The 27728-nt window shown below is 43.1% G+C and overlaps 1 long non-coding RNA gene across 1 annotated transcript in view; it reads left to right on the top strand.

Moving 5' to 3' along the window:
• Positions 1-8577: 8577 nt before the first annotated feature.
• The window catches only part of LOC146175296 (uncharacterized), a 63855-nt gene continuing 44704 nt past the window's right edge, over positions 8578-27728 (top strand). The window contains exon 1 of the long non-coding RNA XR_014702201.1: positions 8578-8697. This is a non-coding gene — a long non-coding RNA (uncharacterized LOC146175296). The remainder of the gene's footprint in view (positions 8698-27728) is intronic.

Here is a 27728-nt window from a genome sequence, read left to right on the forward strand (position 1 = left end):
ATCTTTTTGCCTCATCATGTAACTCTCATTAATACAATCCCTCTGGTAACGGCATTTTATTTTGTTAGCAATGCTCTGGACATAAAGACACTAATGCAGTTCAATGAATTTAACAAACAAGTCATCATTACATTACATTTGACTGCACAGAGGTGCCTCATATGTTGCTGGAAAAAAAAATAATTCTTTCAGAAGTTACAGTCACAAAAAGATGAGAAAAGAGTTCTGAAATAATCTTCAGAAAATCTCTACTGAACCTTCACGAAATCTCTACTGCACAGTTTCAGCAGAATCTGCAGTGGAGAAATGCGAAAGCCTGAGCGCCGCTACTGCATACGGTACATAGAGCGCCCCTTGTCGAACACAGCCAGCATTCCGTTGAACGCATCAAAGTTCACCGGCAATCTATAATTGTTTTACAGGAAAGGAAAGACACCGTATATGTCACTCGCAGAATCTCGCAGACAAATCTCGCTGACACGAGATTTTCACCATGAGCCTAGAAAGGCCTTAATAAAAAAGAAACTGAACACTTCAGCCCCCAGATATGACACGGTGTTTTTTTTTTTTTTTTTTTTTTTTGAGACTGCACAGTAAACGTTGAATATACTGGTGTGACTAGCCTAATAAGTGTTTAAAGCACTAAAGATGAACAGTATTCACGATTTTTTGCTTTTAGTTATCTATGTTATGATCTACCTGCTAACATTTTATTGTGCATGTTACTTTCTGTGGACAATTCTGTCATCTTTTGCTATCCTTGATCACCGTGGCGCCTCTAGTGCGACCTAAATGCCATGTTAACATGTTTGAAGGAAAGAAGCCAACAGTCGGCAAGGCCAAGGAAAGCGTTGGGAATGTTACTTTATGTCCTTTTTTTTTTTTTTTTTAATGTTTACTTGGATAATCACAGAAATTAGTAATGTAATCTTGTTTAGGGGAAAGATAATTAAACATGAAGTAGCAGAAAAAACAACGTGCCGATGGTGGGAACCAAACCCACGACCTCCGAATATCGCGTCCGGTGCTCTTCCAACTGAGCTACATCGGCCGCTGTCCCCCCTGCTACTTGCTTGGGTATTTATGTTATCTGTATACGAACCTTGAGAGTGTTCACCAGCTTCACCTTCAACCATAGCGGCGGACGTAGAATGTCCTTTGTTACCGCCAGCGTCACGTAGCACCCTCATTTCTTCTTAATTGATCTGCATGTTAACATGTTGGAATGCTTGGAAAAAGTGGCTCAATACACATCTAAATGAAAAACAGGTGTTTTTTTCTGTGACAGCACAAGCCCTAATTTCTCGTACAGTGTCTATAACACCACAGTAGTGAGGCACAAAATATTTTTAACTGTTTGTACTTGCATTTCATTCATGTTTTTTGGTTCTGCCTGTACTTGTTCAGTCTGCAGGCATGTTCGGATGAGGTCGTTGTTCTGAATTCGGGCTCGTGGCACTGTTAACACTCAAGCAAGTTCTTTTGTGGTCTGTACTTGTGCTCCAGATTGGAGGCTGTGAAATGGGCACCTACACAAAACTACCCATAATGTTTTCTTCATGAAGGTGCCTAGATAAATTCAGATAGTAGATGATTATAGTATTGGCTATAGAAATAGTAAGAGGCAGTTATTAGGCTAGTGTGCAGAATGCAATAGCTTGAGTAATGGATACCTTCTTCAGCAAAAATTCAGCAAACTGAAGCATTGGATTTGAGCCCGGAAAAACCAGAATGGGGAGACAAAATATTAAATTGAGTTCATATTGTGCTCAAACCCTGGCATTGTGCAGGATGTAGAAGTAATCGGAAATATGAAGTGCAGTGACTGGGACAGTAAGGTCGCAAATTAGTCTGCATTGTAAGAAGGAATGGAACTAAAAAGTAAGGCAGAAGTCCATCAATGGACTAGCAGTGAGAGAGAAAGTAGAGGAATTTTGGGTCCCGCTACAGAACAAATATGCTCTAAACCGAAGAAGACAACCTTAGCTTTCAAGCAGTGAAAGATAATTTGAGAGATATCATTACTTTTATTTTTATTTGTTTATTATAACCTCAAGGGTCCCCAGGTGGGACATTATTTGTAAGGTGATTCATTATCATCAGCCTGATTATATCCACTGCAGGGCGAAGGCCTCTCCCATATTTCTCCATTTTACCCGGTTCTGTGCTAGCTGCATCCACTTGACCCCTGCGAACTTCTTAATCTCATCCGCCCACCTAACTTTCTGCCGCCCCCTGCTACGCTTTCCTTCCCTTGGAATCCAGTTTGTTACCCTCAGCGACCATCGGTTATCCTCTCTTCGTACTACATGTCCTGCCCATGTCCATTTCTTCTTCTTAATTTCTACTAGAATGTCGGTAACTTGAGTTATTTCTCTCACCCACTCTGCATGCTTTCTATCTCTTAATGTTACCCCTACCATTTTTCGTTCCATAGCCCTCTGGGTTGTCCTCAACTTGGTGATTACAAGATGATTACAAAGATGATAAAGCCTCTGCAGTCTTGAAATGAGCAGGGTCATAGATTAGCACAAGACTGCTGGGAAGGTCATTCCAGTCTAGAATGCAGTAGTGTGGACACGATGCGGGATGACCCTGTTAGAATGGCCTGTGTGGGATGTTCGACCTACCGGTTGGGTAAGTTGGCTGTCACGAGGAGAACTATAAAAAAACTTGTGATAAAGGAAGAGGCATGAAATTTGGCGACGGAAAGCGAGAGAAGGAATTTGAAGCTTTAAGGTGGATATGCTAAAGTATCGTCACCAGTTTGAAAGGATAAAGCGAGTAGCATGGTTACGTACAGATTCAAGAGCTGTGATAAGGTTAGCTTTGTGCAGATTAAAGATTGCGCTAGTGTGTTGAAATTTAGATCGCACAAGTGTTTTGTAAGTTAATAATTTTAATGGAAAAGGAGCCATGCGTAGGTTACGACTAAGGTAGCCAATTGTTCGATGAGATGGATTTATTAATATGGTTAACATGGTAAGTTCATGATAAATCACTAGTTAGGGTAATACCAAGGTAATTAAATGAGTTAGTGGAAGTAATGGCAGAATCGTTAATTTTATCAGCAGGCGGAGTACAATTTTGGCAGCTGTGGAAAGTAGTACTGTCTTTGTGTTATTTAAAGAGATCAGCCACGCTGAGATGTATGCCATTGAGGTAATTTTGAAGCAGATGCGTCGCTAGGGTCATCCGCACCCGGTGCGAAAACGCCCCCCCCCCCCCCCCCTTTCTCGCGCATTTTTAAGCACAGAATCGCAACTTCCTTTCTACCTCTTCTGTTCTCATGGTTTGCTTTGAAGTCAAGTTCGCTATGCACCCAACCCCGCAGTGCGAGTGAATTGGCTTTTTTTTTTATTTGTAACACTTAGACGCAGTGATGGTGCCCCACGACAAATAATTCAGCAAAACATCAATTAAAAGCACATATTTTTGTAAAATGTAGAAAAACTAGCACTTATAAGTTGCGAGGAAATTCACTGAGCAAGCAACTTAAGACAGGTGATTGCCCAGTATGAGACCATAAGAAAAAATGGGCCTTATGCATTACGCATTGTGTAAACATTCCGTGCTTTTCGGTGTTTTGAAAGTGTAAGGCCTAGGAGCGAGAAAGGCACAGGAGATAAATGAAAAGACAAAGACTGCCGGAAAGATACTGCCAGTGGTCCTCGCTTGTGAAAGGAGAATGAACTACACGTACACAAAAAGAGGCGATGCGACGGAGCGGCTGCTGACAGTTGCCATCTAATGCTCCCGCGCACAGGGGTTTCCAATGGGTGTCGGGTACCTTAGCTGATGTTTACAGGGGATACACGCACATACACAGGCCGCTGCAACGTTAAAATGGTGTGGAGTCTCTGGCATAAACTAAGGCATGTGTTCAAGCACTCTCACAACAGACTAATTCGGTCTACGAGAAAATCCAGTCAGTGCCTCAGCGAGACCAATGAGTGCATTTTTGTGCCTTCAAACAATAATTCATTTCGTTCCCCCCCCCCGCCCCGCCTCTTCAAACGCTGCACCCGGTGCGGACCGCACCCGCCTTGCGACGCCACTGTTTTGAAGGACAGAAGTATCATTGGTGTTGGTTATAGGGCGGTAGAGTACACAGTCATCTACAAAGAGGCGGATGGTAGATATTAGCTTGGAAGGCAGGTCGTTCATGTATATTAAAGAGATTAAGGGGCCCAGGACTGTGCCTTGAGGCACTCCTGAAAGAACATGCGAGTAAGTCAATGAGAAGTTGTTAGCAAAACCAAATTACATGCAATCTGTTAAACAACTTCGGATCCGGTTGAAGACAAGTGAATGAAGATTTAAAAGGGACAGTTTGAGTAAGAGGCGGGAGTGAGGTACTTTATGGAATGCTTTCTCAAAATCCTAGAATAATGCATCGGTTGGGTATTGTGGTCAAGATTGGAATGAATATCATGCAGGAACAAAGCTGATTGGGTTTCACATGAATGACCTTTCGTTAAGACTGGATGGAAAAAGCTGACCGATGCTAGAAATGTAGCAACATTGTCGTGTTCCATGATTTTAGAGCATACACTAGTTAGCGAAATGGGTCGATAATTACCCGAAGATGATTGATCACCTTTTTTGGCTGCGATGACCTTCTCAATTTGCCAGTCAAGTGGAATGGAGCCAGTATCAAAAGACTGCTGAAAAATTAGTGAAAGAATAAGACTTGAAACATATTGTTACGGAGCACAGTATCGAGACGACGACGATGTGCTGGTGTGAAGTAGGGAAGAAGACGACGCTCAGGTTTAGCTAGCTTCGTTCTGTGGTGTGTGGTATGCATCTAACAGTGAACTAGCGTTTACCGTTGTGTACTTTTCCTTAACAATATTTACTGTTTTTCAAAGCTTTGGAATTAATTCCGCCGATACTGCAGGAAGATGAACATTTAAGTGAATTGGTTTGGTTTGGTTTGTGGGGTTTAACGTCCCAAAGCAACTCAGGCTATGAAAGACGCCGTAGTGGAGGACTCCGGTAATTTCGACCACCTGGGGTTCTTTAACGTGCACTGACATCGCACAGCACACGGGCGCCTTGCTTTTCGCCTCCATCGAAAAGCTGCCGCCGAGGCCGGGATTCGATCCCGCGTCCTTGGGAACAGTAGTCGAGCGCCGTAACCACTGCACCACCCCGGCGGGGTCATTTAAGTGAATTGATAAGTGTCCTCTGTTCTCCTGTTGTCATCGCTTGCCACCACGTAACAATATTATCATTTAAGTGAATTGATAATATTGTTACGTGGTGGCAAGCGATGACAACAGGAGAACAGAGGACAGAGAGAAGATGCTCGATGACAGTGAGATGACATTTAATGAATCTGTGTGCGGGCCTAGCGTGCGCGCTCCTTCCCGCGCCACTGCCTTCTTCCTCCTTCGTCCGTAACAATATTAACAACTTCATACAGTTGAATGTGATGCTGTCCATTGGCAGATGTGGCAATGGTGGAAGGTTGGAAATATCATGAGTGCACCTCAGAAATAGATGGTAGCATGGTTAGACAGGATACTGGTAAACTGTATGAGGGGATGAAATATTTGGTCAAAAAAAAACAAAAGGTGGGACCCTCCTACCAAAAAGACAGGATAGAACTGGCAGAGCTATTATAGCTAATCAACAGGCGTAAAGTGCCCAATTATAAAGCGCTATACGGAGAAAATTGAGCATAGAAAGAATGGCAGTAGCCTAAACGCAAGAGAACACTATGCGAGGCAAAAATTTGACCTATGCGCTCTATACGGAGAAAATTGAGCATAGAAAGAATGGCAGTAGCCTAAACTCAAGAGAACACTATGCGAGGCAAAAATTTGACCTATACGCTCATTGATAAGGTGGGCAATGCCATTACCAATATGGATGACATAGTCATAGCAGGCGAACAGTTCTGCATTCATCTATACAGTAGCCGAAGTAATCGGGACAATGATGAGAATAACAGTAGTGCAGGGCAAGCAGATGTTCAATCAATAACAAAGGACGGGTTTAAGACAGCTTTAGAAAATGTTAAGAGGGAAAGAAACTGGGTAAGATTAGGTAACTGCTTATTTTTGAAAGAGGGTAGGGATATTGCAGTACAAATATGTGTGCCATGACTTGAACAGCACCGAAATCTGTGCTGTTCAACTATATATAAATTTGCTATATATAAAATTGACGCTAACTATATATAAATTTGCTAAAATAATCACTAATAGAATCAGGGCAACCTTCGACTTCAATTGACCACAGGATCAAGCAGGTTTTCGGTAAAGGTTCTCTTCATGATAGTATCCATACTGTGAAACAGGTGATAGAAAAATGCTCTGGATAGAATTAATATAACCAGCCCTTTGATTACGCGAAAGCATTTGACTGGGTCGAAAGCTCAGCAGTCATGCTGACATTGTAAAACCAGGGTGTAGGTGAGCCACATGTGAAATTGCTGGGAGTTATCTATAGTGGCTGCACAGCAACTGCAGTCTTCAAATCATGTATACAGTGGAAAAAATACTTTTATATTGGAGCAGTTTATGAGATAGGATCGGGTAAAATGACCTGCCAGAACCCGGTTCCAAAATACAGATTTCGCCCTGCTTTACTTTCCTATTCCTTTCCTAATGCGATATCAGCATTATCAGTATGGTCATTTTCTCAATACTTGATACATTTGACTAAATGAAATATGCAAATTATGTACAGTTGCTTGATGTAATTGGCAGCAAACAGTACAGAATTATGCATGTTCCTGAATGGCCATTTTAAATCATAACATATTTTTTCATTTTCCTAGCATATCAACTGTTCAAGCTCATCATCACTACTACTAGGAAGCAGCTTTGTATATGCCTAACCTGTAATTAAATTCGATGCAGCTTCATGCCCCTCTTTGGCAAGCATGCTTTTGACTAAGTTGTGATACTTCATATCGTAAGAATTTCAGCCTTCCTCAAAGTTATTGCTTGCTCTTCTCATTCTCAGTATGTACGCGCATGACGAGGGAAACTGTCTGTGACCATTTTCCAGGGAGCACATTCTTGTGAGAAGTCGTGTTCATGCATATGTCATATGTGTGCTTTGAGTGCATAGTTGTGACCTCACACCCTGCTTGTATGTGTGTTTTATGAGAAGTTGTAAATGTATATTGTTGCGAACCATATTGTGTTACTGTGTAGTGTTTTCCATTTGCACCATTCATACTAGGCATGTGCCAAGCACCTCCGAGGCCAGAAATGTATGCGACACAAAATAGTGCAACAAAAACGTTACATTTTACAGTTTTTTATGTGGTCAGATAGGTAATGATTACATTTTTCCTTAATCATGCATTCTCCAGAGTCACCCGACCTGTCAAGGCATTTGACTATGAGAGGTCATTTTTTTTTTTTCCTCCTGAGCACACCCACCAACCTGTTACTTTCTTTTGCGTTATGGGTTATAAAAGGCGCTGTGGTTTATCAGCCTTATGCTTTGTAAGTGCCTGCTGTTTTGTCCACTAGTGTTTTATTTTGCTAAAGTGTGATGTCAATTGTGGGAAAATTAAGCGGGCTACTAAACATTACCTAAAGACTACCTTAAATTCATGAAATTTTGAAGTGAATGGCATATTAATATACAATATTGGGAATGAATGTCTGTTCAAAAATAACAGGTAAAGAGAAAGGTTAAACTATGGGTGCTCTTACAAATACCTCCACAGCCAACTTCGAGGTAGGAGAAAACGGGAAAACGAAAAGGCCGTGAGAAGTGCATTCAATTATAATAAAAAAAAAATAAAAAAAAAACTACGTGTAACACAGTGTCTTCTCGGTGTGGTCAGGACAATGAGGGCTGCAAATGTCGGTCAGCGAGTGTACCGCAGGATGACGGCTTCACTGCACTGTGTTTCTTGCAATGCCGTGAAGCTGCTCATATTGACAACATCGCCGTTTATCAAGAAGTATCGGTTAACTTTTAAGCATATATACCGCTCACGACAAGCGGAATACAGTGCCTACATGCGGTAAGTTTGAAAAGTTGTGCTTAGAGGCACGCCATGGGCACGCCGCGCGGGCTCATCTTGAACAGCGTGTGCTTTCTTTCGAACGGTGCGTAGTTTTTTATTGCTTGAGGTTTAGCGAACGCGTACTAAATAATTTGAAATTGTTATTGAATTTTTCTTATCATAGAGTTCCGTATGCTTGCATAACCTGCACAGAAATAATTTTGTTTTTGCAGTTGCTAAGAGGCTCTTTAAAATCGAAACCAGAACATATAGAAGTTCAGTATTCATTATTCGGTACATGTAAGAGTAATACACCTGTTGTAGTTAATATTTACTAATGTCAGAAGTAATGCACGACCAGAGTACGCAGATTAGCATAGAGTTAATATACAAACTCTGCAGCTTAGGCCTCTTTTTCAATGCGTACATATATAGATGCACGGCATTTCGTCTGCACGTTATTCCATGCTGGGGGCACTGAAAAGTTCTTAGTTATGAAATGTTGGTGTGCGTTTTGAAAAGCATTTAAAGCGCACAACTAAATTAGATAAGGTTTTCTTTTTCGTAATGTGCTTGCGTTCGCCGCTAGGAGTCTCAACAGCGCTTAGTAAAATGGCCGCGTCCGTGCTGCTACTTGCGTTACGTATCAAAACATGAAGGAAAGATTAATGAAAACATCGCAAAGAGTTGTGAAGACGTCAGCCTTGCTAAAGGTAATTAAGCTCTATGTAATAGCAACTCATGCACTGTGTGTTATAACCACACAATTGTTCGTTACCGGCCTTGGCTGATTTCAAGGCAGCTGTAGTCTGGTGCGTGGGGAGGCGGACAAATGCTGTTTTTACTTCAACATTATGTACCAGAGGCTGTTTAAGAAATAGTGGAAAGTGAGCAGTTGACTGTAAATGTTTCGCGTGATGTGAAGGCTTCGATTTTCAGCACACGGTGATTAAAATCAAACGTCAGGCAAGACCATTTACGTCGAGCATTGATGTTTCAGTAACAAGTGTGCATTGGCTCTGCTGTCTCTATGTTACTTAACGCTGGAGGCATGAACGTCCAGCATCTAGTTGGGCTACGCATCACAGCGAAACAGTATATTACCATTGTAGCTGATGAAATGGCCCGAATGCGACCATCTAGACAACCTCGTATTGAGAGCAATGGAAAGCGGTACGCCTAACTATTATAGGCATACGTCGTACTAATACCGCAATCTAAAGCTCCCCAACCATTGTGGCACTCAGCATTTGTGGTCTTTGATCTATTGCGCTGAGCCAGTAGGTAAACGACAAATCACCCAACCAAGGTATCGCGGAGAGTTTCAGACTTTAATGATACTACTATTTCCCGTTTGAATTCCGTTTTTCTGTTTCATTGACCAAGCCAAAATGCAGGTGATCCAAGCTTAAGGCCCCGCGACCCATTCAGTTCTCAGCAGCAGATGAGATTTGTAGTCGGGTACCGAGATAGGGGTGTGCAGATTGTCTGGTTCCGCTAAAAACGTCCTCGGAAAGAAGGTTCCCGGAATAAATGTTCCCGGAACAAACGCCCCCGGAAAGAAAGTTTTTTTTTTTTTTTTTGCGAAATAGGGGAACATATCCCCAAACGAGTGCAATCAAAGTAACGTATCGTAATCTCAGTCTTTCGCCTGCCCTGGAGATTGGCTTCTCTGGGATTAAATGCTCGGAAAATGGGTGTTTTGCCTAACATAGTGTGAAAAACGGCCGCAAGCGAGCCTTTACGTGATGAATTAACAAGAGGACACTAGTGTCGCCCCTGTTTGCTTATCTGACCTTGCATCTCCTTTTGTGATTTTAGCTTGAACCTGATTTGAATTTTTTGTGTATGTTTCTCTGCGTGTTTTCTCGTTCCACATGCTGCTGCAGCTCATTGTGCTATAAAGGCGTAGACTATGATTATACATGTCGAGTTGCAATAATCAGTGCGGATGCGCCCCATATCAGCATACATTATTGCAACAACAAAGATTATGGCAACGAGTAGTGGTAGCGTGGTGTTTTATGGCTTGACCTGCACTACATTATCGTGGCATGATCTGGTGCTGACCAGTAGCCTCGTCTTTTTCTTTTTTGCGCGCTGACCACCGGCTTTGGTGGCAGAAGCGGGGAAGGGCGTTTTAGGGTGGTCATCCTGATTTCCCTAGTAAAGCACTACTGGTAGTGCAGCTAGAATTTCGTACCGTGGACACCAGAACAGTTGACCCTCATCACTGAAAGATCTGTGAGGGTGTTTCAGTAATGCTTTCTACTGTGGGCGGCTACTCAAGGCTAAAATCGCGAAGATAGAGGATGATTGTGTTAGTAGCGCTTCGGTGGCTCTAACAGCGAAGGAAATGAGGTTTCTTAATGCAAGGCAATGACGCCGCTGTTGTCATCCACAGCTGGAGATTATTGTATCTTTGACTATCAGTGTCTTCACGTTTTATTGTTGTTTGTTCCATGGATATATTTTCGCGGGACAAGCAGTAAAGCGAGTTGAAAGTCAGCGCTCGTGTGTGTCTTCCTTCGTCCTCGTCTTTTTTTGCGCTGTTCACCCTCAATACTCAAGGCTACTAATTAGGCAATCACAGGACCCAGATGCTATACAATGCTTACATCTACTATCAACAGTTATTAACGTCAGCACAGAATGCAACAAAAGGTTCATTTTTTTGCGAAGTGAAATTTGGAAGGTTATATTCTGTGGGCAAAATTCGTCCTTGGGGATGTTTTCTCCTAGGAGTTGCTTCATAAGGGGCCCTTTCATCCAGGTACGGTTTTTCTGGCACCGAATTTTCCGGGGACGTTTTTACATACACCAGCAGATTACCTTGCACCCATGATATCTGTATGTACAATAGAACAGCTTATCTTAAATCTCCCTGTCACATCATGCTTCATGGTGTTAATGTAATCCAACGTATATTAATGTGATGTTTTGGTCTATATTTTTAAACTGCCAATAATTTAATGTGACATGAAAGTGTGGCTTGGTTTAGTTTGGATTACGTGTTTAGCTTCCCTAAGAGGAGGACTCCGAAAATGTGACCACCTGGAGTTCTTGAATGCGTACACATATTGCATAGTACACAAGCACCTCACGCTTAACTTTGAGCGAAATGCAGCAGGATGAACATTTTGCTCATATCAAACAGAAAATTAAGTTTTCAATGCTTCGCATATCTTAGGCATCTGAAAAACGCACAGCAACTACGGCTGTGATAATGCAACTATGGATGTTTCCACTGCCTAAGAAGTGGGGCTGAGATGCTGTCTGCTTCCTTGTCATTCGATTGATCATGCATTAAGTACCCACACTCAGGCTGTGTTACAAATCGGTATTCACCTAACCAAGCAATCGTTGCCCTTCCTTGATACATTCGCAATGGGATGCTGAGGCCGAAGTTTTAAGATTTCTGGCTGCCCTTCGGTCTGTCAAATGCATGTTTGACAACAAAGTCCTTTATTGAACACAGGCCACTTTATTCGGGCAGGCCACAAGCTACATTGGGGTCTAGCCAGGACTGTAAAACTCGTTTCAACCTGCAAGCTAGATTGCAAGTGTTCCATCTGGGCAACTGTACGCAGGGCAGTAGGCTCAAGGAAATGTAGCAGAACGGAGGTTTGGGCTAGTTGGTGATCACCCATGTTTAGGCAACAGCGCAAAAGGACAGAGACAAGTGGAAGGAGGTACACAACGACGACGCTGAACTTACAACTGGCTTTATTAGGAAAAACACAGATCAATATATACTCTACTCAATCAGCGCACATGCGCAGTGTCAAAAACATGCGTCAAACCCGGACATACTTATCAGGATAAAATCAATTTCAAATCGACATGCGTGTGCAATGAGCCTTTAACCTTTGTGAAGTAGGCTCATTTCTCTGGCTGATAAAGACACGGATGGTGTGCCGACACACCCATCTGTTTTTCTGATGATATGGAAAGCCTCAGCCAGCTCTCTTGTGCGCCGGTCATTATGCGCAAACAAAGCCTCTGTATCTACAAAAAATGGAACACATTTACATGAAAAGCAATGTTTGGCTAGGTTTGTGGCTTGTTTGTCTAATGCATTACAATGCTCCATGAGCCTAACGTTGATACATCGGCCAGTTTGGCCGATGTACGTTCGGCCACATGAGAGCAGTATTTGGTACACAACACCCTTTTGACACGGAACGTACTTACTCAAATGATTAATATTACACTTATGTCTATTGCGTCCTTCACTCTTCCTTTGAACGGCAGCCCCCAATTTTTCTAGTTTGTTAGGGGGTGAGAAAAACACATCCACTCATAGCTAAGCACGGAGTGGATGTGTTATTCTCAGCCCCTAACAAACTAGAAAAATTGGGGGCTGCCGTTCAAAGGAAGAGTGAAGGACGCAATAGACATAAGTGTAATATTAATCATTTGAGTAAGTATGTTCCGTGTCAAAAGGGTGTTGTGTACCAAATACCGCTCTCATGTGGCCGAACGTACATCGGCCAAACTGGCCGATGTATCAACGTTAGGCTCATGGAGCATTGTAATGCATTAGACAAACAAGCCACAAACCTAGCCAAACATTGCTTTTCATGTAAATGTGTTCCATTTTTTGTAGATACAGAGGCTTTGTTTGCGCATAATGACCGGCGCACAAGAGAGCTGGCTGAGGCTTTCCATATCATCAGAAAAACAGACGGGTGTGTCGGCACACCATCCGTGTCTTTATCAGCCAGAGAAATGAGCCTACTTCACAAAGGTTAAAGGCTCATTGCATACGCATGTCGATTTGAAATTGATTTTATCCTGATAAGTACGTCTGGGTTTGACGCATGTTTTTGACATTGCGCATGTGCGCTGATTGAGTAGCGTATATATTGATCTGTGTCTTTCCTAATAAAGACAGTTGTAAGTTCAGCATCGTCGTTGTGTACCTCCTTCCACTTGTCTCTGTCCTTTTGCGCTGTTGCCTAAACATGGCTCAAGGACAGAGGGTGTTGGACTGCTTTTGAAAGAAGGCATATCATACTCTGTATGCTATATGTAAAATGTGTTGAAACAGTGTGTGGTGGAAGGTTTATCTGCAAGAATGATGTTGGTACCATCTCTGCAGTTCAAGATCCTGAAGTGACCTGTCTTTCTCCTCTGCATGCTTACATTCCTTAGCACGTTTAGAAATGAAATTCTAATGGCTGACTAGTAACCTCAACCTTTTTAGTACAGAGTGGAGCAATGAAAAAGAGAATACATTTTCATTTTATGCTCAGCTTTAGCCTTAAAAGCTCGTCATGCCTATTTGTATTCAGGGAACTTCAAGTTTTGTTCTAGGCTTGGCTTTTCGAATAACTATTTCCATACGCCTGATACCAACCCGCATAGATGCATTACATAATCTGTGAAACCATAAATTAGACCTGTGTGCCTTGCCATTGCTACAAGTTGCTTGGAATAAGTGCACCTGGAACATTTGTTTAAGAGAGCAGATGACACTTGTTGTGGCATACCTACTCTAGTACTGACTTTTATAATAATGTAACAGGAAGAAATATGTTCACAAAAGAGTATTGAAGATATATACAGAGAGAGAGAGACGGCCAAGGAGCCAAGCAATGAGGGCTCATTCCTTGAATACACTTTGTCTTCCCCATCAACCACATAGCAGCATTGAGCCTCATCCTCTTTCTGCAAGCCTAAGGCCATGACTATATATTATTGTTATTAGCTTAAAAATAGCATCACTGTAAGTGTTGCTGAGCATCATTTGGTAATCTTTGCTTTTAACTGATCTGGGCTGCGCATGTACAACAGGTAACCAGAAAAGCAATGCAAGTGTTTCTTAGAGATTCTTGAGGAATTCAAAATTTTTGAACATGGAAATGTAGTTTAGTTTCTGCATGCCAAAAGTGAGAACACATGCTATAAATTGAGATTCAGCTTGTCGGAGACATACTGACGTCGATGTATATCGGTTTACCGTCGCCTCCCACACAGGCGCAGTGGCCGCAATTGCACTCACCCGTCAATGCGCGTGCGCAGGAGGGGCCCAGCAAACCGGTATACGTCTACGTCAGTACGTCTCCGGCAAGCTAAATCACTAATGATTCAAAGGAAAGCTGTGCATTTTCCTTACAATGGTTACTAGTGCATGTGCACCACCTGGTGCATTTTCACAACCTGCAGGTATTTATACTCTGGATAATCTATGAGGCTTAACATACCAAAGTGACTCGGGCTATGAAGGATGTTATAGGGGAGTGCTGTGGACATTTCGCCCACCTAGCATTCTGTAATGTGCACTGAATCGCATAGTGCAAGTGCACCATGTGTTTCACCTTCGTTCAGGGGTGGCAGTGCTTCTATAGGTACTCTGTTCTGCTTCAAACTGCTTTCCCTGCTGCATCCTGCTTCAAACCCGAAATTAGGCCTAAGACTGCTCCATACTAGGTGCCTGAATATTTTACCTTGAAATTTAGCAGAATGTGGCTTTTTGTCACACGGTAGGTCACTGTATTGCCTACTAAAAATGCGATCTGATTCAGACTGATTTAATTCATCAGGCCGGTGGCATGTTGTGAGTGGTGCATCGGTGCTATCCAGGCCGCCATAGTCGAAACGATGGAAGTGCAGCGGTGGCAGAGGTCTAATGCATATAGTGTGGGGCCAAAAACATGTTAAGTTTCTGTGAACTAGAGAAGCATGCAGCATGATAAGTGTTTATTTGCAACTAAATTGAAACGAACCACAAGTGATTGGAGGATATTGCGAAAAAAATGCTCTGTGAATGTTGCATAGCACATCTACCCAGCCTTTTCAGTCGCTGATGGCGAGCAAAGCAGACACTGCAAAGTACTGCGAGTTAGGAAATTTCTCCAGCTACAAAGAACTAAATTACTTGTTTCATGGCTTTCGCTATGAAAACAAGCGGGTACTACGCCATGGAGCCTTTTTGTCAATAACAAGCATGTCAAGCCTATTTCAAACAAAAGGATACTTTAAGTATTATGGGGATGATGCACCAAAGTTGCCAGTCACTAGAACCTTTCTCTAGGGTGTGGGAAATCTGTACAGGGCCTGTCGCCAACATGTTAAAATTGAAGAAGCTCTAGCATCACTCAACCAAAAATATGAGCCAGTGGCAAAAGGCAGTGAAGCAGCTAAATGACGGAAAAACTAACCTTTAGTGCTGTCTGTCCCCCTTAAGGCACTGCTGGCTATTGCTCAGAATCTGTCAGCGCAGGCATAGCATCAAAAATGGCATGCACAGGATAAAGAGTGGAAATGTCTTGTTTATTGGTGTGAGTTTCAATCTAGTGACGATGCTTGAGTGTATCCAAGTGGTAGACCTTGTTCAAATTGATCAGTTGAAGAGAGGAAGCAGCTTTTAGTCAAACTGGGCATTCACTTATAAAGCACGCATTCCTTTTTATGCCAGTCTGTGCCAAATTGGTGCGTATAGATCAGCCAATTTATTTTGAACGTGTACATGTTTAGCCTTCATCTTGTTTGTGATGCATGCATAGTAATCTTTAGTAGGCAAAGCAGTGAAGGTTGAATAAAAAGGAGTAATCTTTTTTTTTTGTATGTCAGGAATGGGCAGTCACAATTATTAATGTCTCTAGAAACATGTTACAAAACATGATTAGGATGCTGCAAAACTGACATTTAATTTCTGTAAATTGGTGTTACCACTGCTCCCTGGATCCCTGCGCCGCTCCAAAATACGCGAGCCTGTTTCCACTTGAGCACTGCAGTGGCTCGGGCTGGGCCAGCACATGAGTCGTTTCACTGGGCCTGGGCCGGGCCTGCGAATCAGGTTTGTGCCTGTACATAAGAGGGTTGATGTCTATTTTGATCCATAGTTGGAAAGTGAAGTACACTTGGGGCATTATAGCAATGAGATGAATGAAATAAAGCCATGCTTCCTGCTTTAAAAAATATTAAGATGTTTGACTTAATACACCGCCCCGGTGGCTCAGTGGTTAGAGCGCTCGATTGTTAGGCCACGGTGCCCGGGTTTGATACTGGCTGCAGCAGACCAGTTTCGATTGAACTGGCAAGTACGATAGATGTGTACTGCGTGGTTGTTGGTATATCTATGATAGCCATATACAGGCAAGAACGGTGGTTGCTATATTGCGAGCCTTCCGCGGATCTTCTTTCATTTGTACATACCATAATCTTCTTCTTTCTTTTGTACATACCATCGTCATCGTCCCGCGGCGCCGGCTCCAGCACACGCCTGGGTTCACCATCAGATTAAAACGCTGACACAGCGTACCTTGCCTTGCCGTCACGACTTTGGCGTCTCGACCTGGCCTTCTTTAACATAAACTCTTCTTTAACAGCTTTAACAAAATCTGCGCATCTTGACTAGTGTCGTCCTTATTGCCACTGCAAGCAACCTAAATTCCACGGCAGTTTTCCTGTCCGTAGAGCTGCATTGTTACTACACAAAGTATATATTATGTCCCTGACTTTTGGTGTGTTCTTCAATTTTGGAGGAGCTTTCAATTAATGCAAGAAAACAATGGTAGAAAAAAATTAGCTGGAGTTTAGCTCTAGTCAAATCCGGTAGGTTGCGTAGGCAAGGCCAACATATCTTTTTTTCCCTCTTCTTCTTCTTCTTCTCCAAAGGTCAACGGTCAAACGTGGCTACTGGCCGGGTTCCCGCAACGGGTTGGAACCTGGCGTAGTATTGCTTACGCAATAAAAGCGCTTTAACCTACCTGAGGATATAATTCTTTTAAGATTAAGATTTTGAAAAAGCATTTGATAAAGTGGCTTTAAACATATTTTATGCAAACTCTCACACTTGAACTGAAAGTTATTCTTGTTGCATTGGTAAAAGCATTTGGCACACACGCTTGAAACTGCTTCAGTGTGAGAATGCGAAAGCATAGCCATTTGTGTGGCTGCAATCTCGCTACAACTGTTTTAAATTCGTTGAAGTTCCTTCTTATAAAGTGCTGTACAACACTTGATATTTGGATCTTTTTGCTACAAAACGACAGATTCCAGTCCAACTATGTGTGGCCTGATAACACATAGGTGCGTTCGAGGCTTCACTCATGTTTATATCGTGCAGTGCTTCAGTGCGTGAAGGCCGGTCACATAACCCACCGCCTCAGCACATCCACTGCATTCCCCGATTGCATTCGGTGATTATTGCTGCAGTATCAGTATGCATCCCAAACATAAGTTATAGACCAACACCGTGTTTACAAACAAAGGGGGCGCTCGCGGCGTCGCAGCCGACTGGGGGTGAAAAATAGGGTTAGCGCCCATAGGAATACATGGAACCGAAATATTTCTAAGCAGTTTTCTCATTTCACAGGGTACCTGTGATGTCGTTATTCAGTACAAAGCAACTATGAACATCCTAGAATAGATGACGAAAGTATGAAATCTCATTAACAAGGCGAAGTATTTTTAAAATACCGCGAAACGTATGGTGGTGCAAGTTGGGAGGGCGACCCGTAGAAATACATGTAAACACAACTTACCGGAACATTTTTCTCATTTCACAGAGCATCAGAAGTGGTAGCCGGTCGTTAAACGTTGACCAGCGCTTTGAAGAAGTGTGTGATAAAGTATGGTGCGTCATTACGGAGGCAGTCTACTTTTAAAACTCCCCGAATGACCTGCGTTATGAATCCAGACACCGCTAAAAAGCCAAGCTGTGAGTAGCGAATCGCGCAGTTTTGCTTACAGTCTGATATGCTGCCGCTTAGAGTAAATAAGCTTGATAATACTGTCGCTCCAGTGATAAGTGCTAGACAGAATTACATTTAAAAAGTTGTTATCAAACGCCATACGACTATATGAACCGAACGCGATTCGCGCATTGCTGCAGACGACAGCGTAGCGGCGATACCCAACGCGGCCGCCTCCAGCTCCGGAGCGTCTGCTAGCGACAGCGCCGGTGGCGCATTGCAGTCTGCAACTGTGCGCGGTCAGTTTATCGTGCTGTGAACTGTCCCGCAAGTCGTAAGACTTGCAGTACTTGCAGTGTGCCATGCAACATGATGTCAGGGCGTGATACAAGACGTTCACCAAAAAATGAGAAGGGTTCAACGCTGCTGAACCGAGTAAATTGTTGCGGTAAGTTGTGTTTACATGTGTTTCGGGTCGCCCTCCCAACTCGCACCTGCATACGTTTCGCGATGTTTTAAAAATACTTCGCCTCGTTAATGAGAGTTGATACTTTTGTGACCTGTTCTGGATGTTCATGGTTGCTCTGTACCGAATAACGACATCACAGATGACCCGTGAAATTAGCAAACTGCTTTAGAATATTTCACTTCCATGTATTCCTATGGGCACTAAGCCTATTTTTCACCCCCAGTCGGACCACGCTGGCGATAGAAGCGCCACCGCATCGCGCTTACGTCACAGATCGGTGTTGGTCTATACACAAGAGTAGAAAACTGGGCAAGTTGGTATGGATTCATCTTGTTGTGGCACCACAGGGACGAGGACAGATACGGAGAAACACACCACATGCGTTCGCTAGGTACCGCTCCGACATGCTTGAGCCAACTACCCTTTGTGGCTGGCCTATGTGTCGCATGCCTGCTTAGTGTGCAGAGGGCTGGGGTTTAAACCTTAATGCCAAGCAATTAAATTGAATTAACTTTATTTTTCAGTGTACCACTTGCCTCATTTATGTTTGTTCTATAGTGTGCTGATAACATTAACTTTCGCATTAAGGGTTTTCAGAAGCTGCCAGCAATTTGTTTTGGCTACCATGAGTCTTCAATGTTCCCTGTAATGTGTAGTGTATCGCAAGGTACGGTCTTATCAAATGTCTTGAAGCCAAAGGATTTGTGCCCCGCCGGGGTGGCGCAGTGGTTAAGGTGCTCGACCACTGTTCCCAAGGACGCGGGATCGAATCCCAGCCTCGGCGGCCGCTTTTCGATGGAGGCGAAAAGCAAGGCGCCCGTGTACTGTGCGATGTCAGTGCACGTTAAAGAACCCCAGGTGGTCGAAATTTCCGGAGTCCTCCACTACGGCATCTCTCATAGCCTGAGTCGCTTTGGGACGTTAAACCCCACAAACCAACCAACAAACCAACCAACCAAAGGATTTGTCTGAACCGCAAAGTGGAGCAGTCAGGCTATCGTCGAAGGCCAAATGACATTTAAAATTCTAGGAAATCATTTATCACAGCAAGAAACTGTCTCATCGCATTTCACGGCTGTTTAGTTTTTAATGGTGCCATGACTGATTGATTTTGCACTTGAGATAAAAATCCTTGGCTTCAAGACTTTTGACCAAGACTGTGCAGTTATGAACAGTTTTAATTTCTAACCTGCGTTAAGTCTTCCAAATGGCAGCATCATCTAATGGAGCAACATTAGAAGTGCCTAATCCCATCTACAAAACAACTTAACACTAATTGAAAATTGCTGTTCTAACTTGACGTCCTTGAATGCTACTAATACCCCTGTCCCACGGCCAGTTTCAATGTCCCTTGAGTCGATGGAGATCGAACTCAATGGGGATCGGCCACTGCCTCACAGCAGTTTGAAGATTATTGAACTTGGTCAGCATTGACTCAATAGTTTGCGAATGACCATTGGAATGCCAAGGAATATTGAGAGCAGCCTTGTACCCACCCAATGAACATCTTCTGGGTTAAACAGTTCATAAACTAGTTTTTCAGGAGTCAAAAGGATTGTTCGATCTATAGAATGGGCAGTGTTCAGATGTAAACACATTGTTCTAGGGTGTCTAGCTGCTGGTGTGTGGCTGTGTGGAATCCTGCAGTGTTCCGCTCATGTTCGCCCTTTATCGTGCTTTGCGACAACTGAGACCAAGAGGCTCACATGTGCTTCTAACAATAGCAACTACGAACACAATGAAGACCACCAAGCCGTGGCAGCATCCTGGGGCAAAAGGAATGCCGCAATTGCACGTCATCGTTCCGTCGTCGCTTGCCTATGGGTTATGCAGTGCTGTGAGGTATTTGAATAACTTTCTATGAACAAACTTTCATTGAAAAATAGCTTTTAGTGTGATATCCACCCGTTGCACTTCATTTTTAATGGATGTTACCCGTGGCACTACCTGTTGGATCACACGCTCACTACTCAGTTGTCATTGAAATATGCCGTGCGGCAGTGGTGCATGTCGATGACCATCAAAAATTTCAATTGCCATTCACTTTATGGGCATCGAGATTGCCCATGTGACAGAGAGTGGAAGCAGGCTTAAACATTTTGGAACAGCTCAGGGAACAGTAATAAAGCCTATTTAGAGCAGGTTTGGAGCAATAAAATGATTCAGTAAGATGTGTTGTCGGCCTAGTTGGTGCAGTACTTCAGACATCTTATAGTAGCGCGAACAAAAACACACACAAGACAGGGTACAGGACGAGCGCTAACTGCCAACTGTTTATTGGAAGGAAAGAGGAAAGTATATTTAAACCCTCGGCCACTCAGGTGTTCATAGCCCCAATCACACTCACCCCACCCGGTATCAAAATTCATCAATTATTCACACATGCCTAGGCATGTGTGAATAAACACAACAAGGAAGCGATAAATAAACGATACAGATCTTAACAACAGTCAAACGTAGCAAAGCAGTGTGAAGACTTGAAGCAAAAGCAGTCAAAACTAAACAACGTAAAAATTAGAGCTCACAACAAGGTAATAACCAAAGGCAACTAGCAAAGAGGCATTAGCAGTCAATCCCTCGTAGCAAAAGCAGTGTCCATAGCAAAGCAAAAGCAGTCTAACAAAAAGCCGTAAAAAACCAGAACAAACAACAAGGTAACAAAAGCATTTTAACAAAAAAACCAACAAGGTAAGACCAAGGTAAAAAACCAAACCCAAGGGTAACTAACAAAAAAATTGTAGCAATAGCAGTCAATATCTCGTAGCAAAGGCAGTGTCATGTATACGAAGCAAAAGCAGTCAAAATCTAAAAATTAAACAAGGTAAAAAATCTATATATAAAAAAAAATATAAAAAACGCCACTAATACCAAAGACAGGTCGTCCGAAGCAGGTTACAAACAGTGGACAATGGAATACTCATTTCAGATCATATTATCGAGGAAAGATACCTCACTGCTGTAGAGCACTATAGAAGACTCACTGATACAGTCAGTCCCTCTTATCTTTATAAAGTACGCTTCCATGATTTCACGTGCGAGTGAATTGTTGCTCTTGCCAAGAATCCTAATCTCATACAGCCGAGGCTGGCAACCCCTACAGGACACGCAATGCTTAGCCAAATTAGAACCTTCCCCCGTTGTTAATGATAAGTCATGTTCCTGTGCACGATCGTTCACGCAGCGTCCAGTCTGGCCTACATACACCTTTCCACAAGACAATGGTATCTCGTAGACAACTCCGATGGCGCATTCCGCAAAGGGCCTAGCATGTTTCTTGCCACAGCCGCTCTCCTTTGCTCCTTGTTTGGCGATACGGGGGCATAGCTTTGCCATTTTGAAAGGTGCTGAAAACACCATCGGCACTTTGTACCTCCCCGCCACCTTCTTCAAGTTGTGCGACACCTTGTGCACATACGGCATGACTACAGGTTTACCTTTGCTTTCAGCCCTTTGCCGCGCTTTTCCCTTTATCTTTTGCAGCAATGTCTCAGCCACAGCCGCCACGATCGCACAGGAGAAACCGGCAGAAGAAAGCCTGCCCACCTGATCATTAAAACTTTCCTGCATTTTGTGCGGACACGACTTCATGAGGGCGGATTCCAGGCACAGAGCGACAATCCTCCTCTTAACTATTTTCGAGTGTGCCGAACTATAGGGCAACAGACCCTTCTGGACTCTGGGGTGATACAACCAGCAAACATTGCTGTTCGAAATGATCATGCGGATGTCTAAAAACTGTAGGCAGTCCTTCGAAGGCATTTCATGGGTAAATGTTAAACCTTTGTCATGCTGCCTAAACTGATTTAAAACATCATTCACCGTATCCTGTTACGTCATAGCATGGCTTTTGCTCAACAGAACTAGAAAATCATCCACGTGCCTGAACACTTTTAAAATCTTGGTGCCATCTAGGGCTGTCGTCAACGACTGGTCAAAAGGTCTACGACATCCACTGAAAACGCGAACCCGATTGATTACCTGGGGCACAACCAATCAATCAGGTTCGCGTTTTCAGTGGATGTCGTAGACCTTTTTTACTCCATACCACACGCGGATTTATTCGCATCGGTAAGGGCATGTGTGGAAGAACATGGAGAAGTGTCGTTCCAGAATTCTGTAGGCATGTCATTAGATGATTTTATGACTCTTCTGGAATTTTACCTCAGCAGTACCTTTATTTCATTTGACAAAGAGCATTATCTGCAATGCCGCGGCATTTGCATTGGTTCATGCGTAGCACCAGTACTAACCAACATCTTTTTATCGCATATTGACCAGTGCGAATAAATCCGCGTGTGGTATGGAGTAAAAAAGGTCTACGACATCCACTGAAAACGTGAACCCGATTGATTGGTTGTGCCCCAGGTAATCAATCGGGTTCGCGTTTTCAGTGGATGTCGTAAACCTTTTGACCAGTCGTTGACGACAGCCCTAGATGGCACCAAGATTTTAAAAGTGTTCAGATACGTGGATGATTTTCTAGTTCTGTTGAGCAAAAGCCATGCTATGACATACCAGGATACGGTGAATGATGTTTTAAATGAGTTTAGGCAGCATGGCAAAGGTTTAACATTTACCCATGAAATGCCTTCGAAGGACTGCCTACAGATTTTAGACATCCGCATGATCATTTCGAACAGCAATGTTTGCTGGTTGTATCACCCCAGAGTCCAGAAGGGTCTGTTGCCCTATAGTTCGGCACACTCGAAAATAGTTAAAAGGGGGATTGTCGCTCTGTGCCTGGAATCCGCCCTCATGAAGTCGTGTCCGCACAAAATGCAGGAAAGTTTTAATGATCAGGTGGGCAGGCTTTCTTCTGCCGGTTTCTCCTGTGCGATCGTGGCGGCTGTGGCTGAGACATTGCTGCAAAAGATAAAGGGAAAAGCGCGGCAAAGGGCTGAATGCAAATGTAAACCTGTAGTCATGCCGTATGTGCACAAGGTGTCGCACAACTTGAAGAAGGTGGCGGGGAGGTACAAAGTGCCGATGGTGTTTTCAGCAGCTTTCAAAATGGCAAAGCTATGCCCCCGTATCGCCAAAGAAGAGCGGCTGTGGCAAGAAACATGCTAGGCCCTTTGCGGAATGCGCCATCGGAGTTGTCTACGAGATACCATTGTCTTGTGGAAAGGTGTATGTAGGCCAGACTGGACGCTGCGTGAACGATCGTGCACAGGAACATGACTTATCATTAACAACGGGGGAAGGTTCTAATTTGGCTAAGCATTGCGTGTCCTGTAGGGGTTGCCAGCCTCGGCTGTATGAGATTAGGATTCTTGGCAAGAGCCGCAATTCACTCGCACATGAAATCATGGAAGCGTACTTTTATAAAGATAAGAGGGACTGACTGTATCAGTGAGTCTTCTGTAGTGCTCTACAGCAGTGAGGTATCTTTCCTCGATAATATGATCTGAAATGAGTATTCCATTGTCCACTGTTTGTAACCTGCTTCGGACGACCTGTCTTTGGTATTAGTGGCGTTTTTTTATATTTTTTTTTATATATAGATTTTTTACCTTGTTTAATTTTTAGATTTTGACTGCTTTTGCTTCGTATACATGACACTGCCTTTGCTACGAGATATTGACTGCTATTGCTACAATTTTTTTGTTAGTTACCCTTGGGTTTGGTTTTTTACCTTGGTCTTACCTTGTTGGTTTTTTTGTTAAAATGCTTTTGTTACCTTGTTGTTTGTTCTGGTTTTTTACGGCTTTTTGTTAGACTGCTTTTGCTTTGCTATGGACACTGCTTTTGCTACGAGGGATTGACTGCTAATGCCTCTTTGCTAGTTACCTTTGGTTATTACCTTGTTGTGAGCTCTAATTTTTACGTTGTTTAGTTTTGACTGCTTTTGCTTCAAGTCTTCACACTGCTTTGCTACGTTTGACTGTTGTTAAGATCTGTATCGTTTATTTATCGCTTCCTTGTTGTGTTTATTCACACATGCCTAGGCATGTGTGAATAATTGATGAATTTTGATACCGGGTGGGGTGAGTGCGATTGGGGCTATGAACACCTGAGTGGCCGAGGGTTTAAATATACTTTCCTCTTTCCTTCCAATAAACAGTTGGCAGTTAGCGCTCGTCCTGTACCCTGTCTTGTGTGTGTTTTTGTTCGCGCTACTATAAGATGTCTGAAGCAATAAAATGAGAATTTGGAGCATTCATATATTTTAGAGCATGCTTTCAATAATTGCAAGTTTTTGTTCCTGACACCAAAATACCCGATTTGATTCCTTTCTATTAAGTCTGACTGTTTTGACACGATAGGTTCAAACGTGGGGTTCACCACTTGATGTGCTCAAGCGCCACCCACCACTAGTTTGAAGTTGACATCAATGAAAAGCACATTTCAACTCTGTCTTGTGCATATCAGTTTAAACATATACCTTGCTGAAAAATTCCAGGGAACTGGTCAGCAGTGCCTTCAGGAAGGATAGACGACACTCAAGGATGGTAGTTTCCTCCTCCACATTCTTTTGCTTCATAGCCTTTTGCCAATGGCTCATCATATTTTCATCTGAGCGACTCCAGCGCTTCCTTAATTGAAACGCGTTGGCGATAGGCCCGTGTGGCTTTCGAGCATTTTTGAGAACATGTGAAGTGAATGGCATTTTTGTGGCGTGACTCCTTTTGCTTCATGTATGCTTTGGTCTGATGTATGCTTCACACGCTTGTTACTAACAAAAAGGCATGATGGTGAAGTACCTGCTGGTTTTCAGAGCTGAACCCTTAGAATTTGAGTTGTACTGTGTTGTCGAAAAACTTTACTAATGGCTCGAGATACCCGCCGTGACTGCTTTGCTCACTTCTCTCACCACTGACGATTCAAAACGTACCTATTGTGCTGCCTTTGTTTCGACTGAAGCGGCCCCTAGAGTGTGTACACGGAACTCACAGCATGCCACCGCCCCAGTGTGTTTCTCTCAGTCACTTAATCAAATTGCATCGAATCACATTTTTCTGAAGAAATATTATGATTTATAAATAACCCTCTGTGCAGCAAAAGTCTGTGTTCTGCTAAATTTGATGGCAAAACATTGAGGCAGCTGGTCTGGAGCAGAATGGAGTAAATGGAGCAGCACTTCCACCTCTGGTATAGGAGAACACTAGTCCCATTTCATCGTCATCCTGCAAATTATAGCATATGCAGCCACTAACCATTTCCTTGGCTACCTAAAACACCATATATTCGTCCCACCTGTAGTAGTAAAAGTAGCTATTCATTTAACTTTGATAAAAAAAATAATCTTGAATATGCATGTGCGATTTTGGACTCCCGTCAAACTTTAGCCCTTGAAATTCATCCTGAATCATGCTTTTCATCTATGAAATCTCAAGCTGACTTTCCCTGCATTGAACTGCACCGAAAAAATGAAAGGGTTCAACGCTGCTGAACCAAATATGGAGCGAAAGCATTAGCTGCGGGTGACAGAGCATTCTTTTTGTTTACGGACACGGCACACTGCGACGAGCGGTTAGACTTGGCGTAGTATTGCTTTTGCAATCAAATACATTTTTTTCCTTTCACAATATTTTGCTGTTCTTCCCCAAATGCTTTCGTCATTCATGCCATATTGACCACACCTGACCATTTGAAGTGTTTTTTTGCCCAGACTGGAAAAGTGGAACAACCTGGCAACAAAAAGACATCAGTCACAATCGAACTAATACCTATGTGAGTCGACCCCTAATGCAATGTTTTCTGCAGGGCAAGAGCTACAAAGAAATAAAGGGTTATTGTTCATCAATATAAGTGACAGCAGAGTTAACACTGCATCCTGTTGCTCTTTTTTGCATGAACTAAAAGCACGCAAAGAGTTTTGCTGGATGCATTGTTATTAGGACTATGCTGCGGCTTGGTCAGTCATGAAATGCATAAACAAAATGAAGGTTCGGTAGTGCACTGCTGCCTACCTTGACCTTGTTGGTCAACAAAGCCTGAACTTGTGTAAATAAATAATGCAACAACAAGCTGTGTTCCTTTGCTCCTTTATTTCACACCTCCAGAAAGGATAGAAAGCCTTGGAAACTCGTAGTTGCAAGCAGCACCCTGGAAAGAAAGGCACATTATCACAATGTAATTAGCACAAAGAGCTAAAATGAACCATTACAAATATCACCATCCTAGAAATCTAAACTGACTACAAAATGTCATCTAAATGTAAATACAGCCGCAACCACCGCAGGTAACAGCAAAATAGACAAAAGTAAAGCTAGCAAGTAAAAATAGAGGAATAGAATACCTTAAGATAAAAAGAGCAGGCATGCTCAGATGCTTAGAAAACCTGCAAACTAAGGAAAGAACAGCCCATTTTAATGGGCCATATGGATTAAGGTATGACTCATGCCTCACTAGACTGAAATGCACCCGAAAGTGAACACCTAATTATAGTAAAAGCTTTTGAATGAGTGATACCTAGAATTTAATGCCATGGTACTGTAAGCAGGTCAGCACAACCTAGATAGTTGTACAAAATTGTTCTATAATTTGACAATTCAGCAAGACCAAGATTCGGAGGGAGCTGTAAGGCATTGGCTCAGAATGCACACCCTACAAACATTATTAGACAGGGCCGAATTTAACAATATTCACTGCACTACAGTACCTAGATTGCAGGAAGCTCAAATGTGTTCCTCTATTGACCGTGACAGCCCGCCACCACCCAGACAGATGTCTGCACCATCACAGCACACAGCATTATGCCTGTTTAACCTATGCAGCAGGTAACATTAACTCCATTCATTATCATTATTGAACAATCGTTATTGAACAGTGCTTAAGGCAGAGATGAAAACTGACTTTGACAGGGTACCTAGACACCAAGCTCAAATTTTTCTCTATTGACCGTGACAGCCCACCGCCACTCACAGACAGATGTTTGCACCGTCACAGCACATAACATTATGCCTGTAACCTATGCAACTGGCAACACTGACCCCCCTGTTTTACCACAGCAAGATTTTGAAAACCAGTTAGTGGCTGCAAACTGAGACTACACTGCATTCATGCACACCATCACCATACACCTGTTCGTGCTATGCATGAGGGAACAACACTTGAGGTGACTGTCACACATGTAACACAACGCCAGTTAGTGGCTGAAACTACCCACACCGTGTCAGCACATCATCACCATACACCTGTTCCCACAATGCATGTGGCAACAACACCTGGAGGAAAATATCACTATGTTCCTCCAAGGCTAGTTAATGCCACTTGACTGCAAACTATGACTGCCCACACCGTGTGTGCACACTATCACCATACACCTGTTCACACAATGATGTGGCAACAACACCTGGAGGAAACTATCACTACGTTCCTCCAAGGCTAGTTAATGCCACTTGGCTGCAAACTATGACTGCCCACACCGTGTGAGCACACCATCACTATACACCTGTTCCCACAATGCATGTGGCAACAACACCTGGAGGAAACTATCACTACGTTCCTCCAAGGCTAGTTAATGCCACTTGACTGCAAACTATGACTGCCCACACCGTGTGTGCACACTATCACCATACACCTGTTCCCACAATGCATGTGGGAACAACATCTGGAGGAAACTATCACTATGTTCCTCCAAGGCTAGTTAATGCCACTTGGCTGCAAACTATGACTGCCCACACCG

The sequence above is a fragment of the Amblyomma maculatum genome, chromosome 11, assembly GCF_055883805.1.
Source record: "Amblyomma maculatum isolate TAMU_Amacu chromosome 11, ASM5588380v1, whole genome shotgun sequence".
Classification (NCBI taxonomy): Eukaryota; Metazoa; Arthropoda; class Arachnida; order Ixodida; family Ixodidae; genus Amblyomma; species Amblyomma maculatum.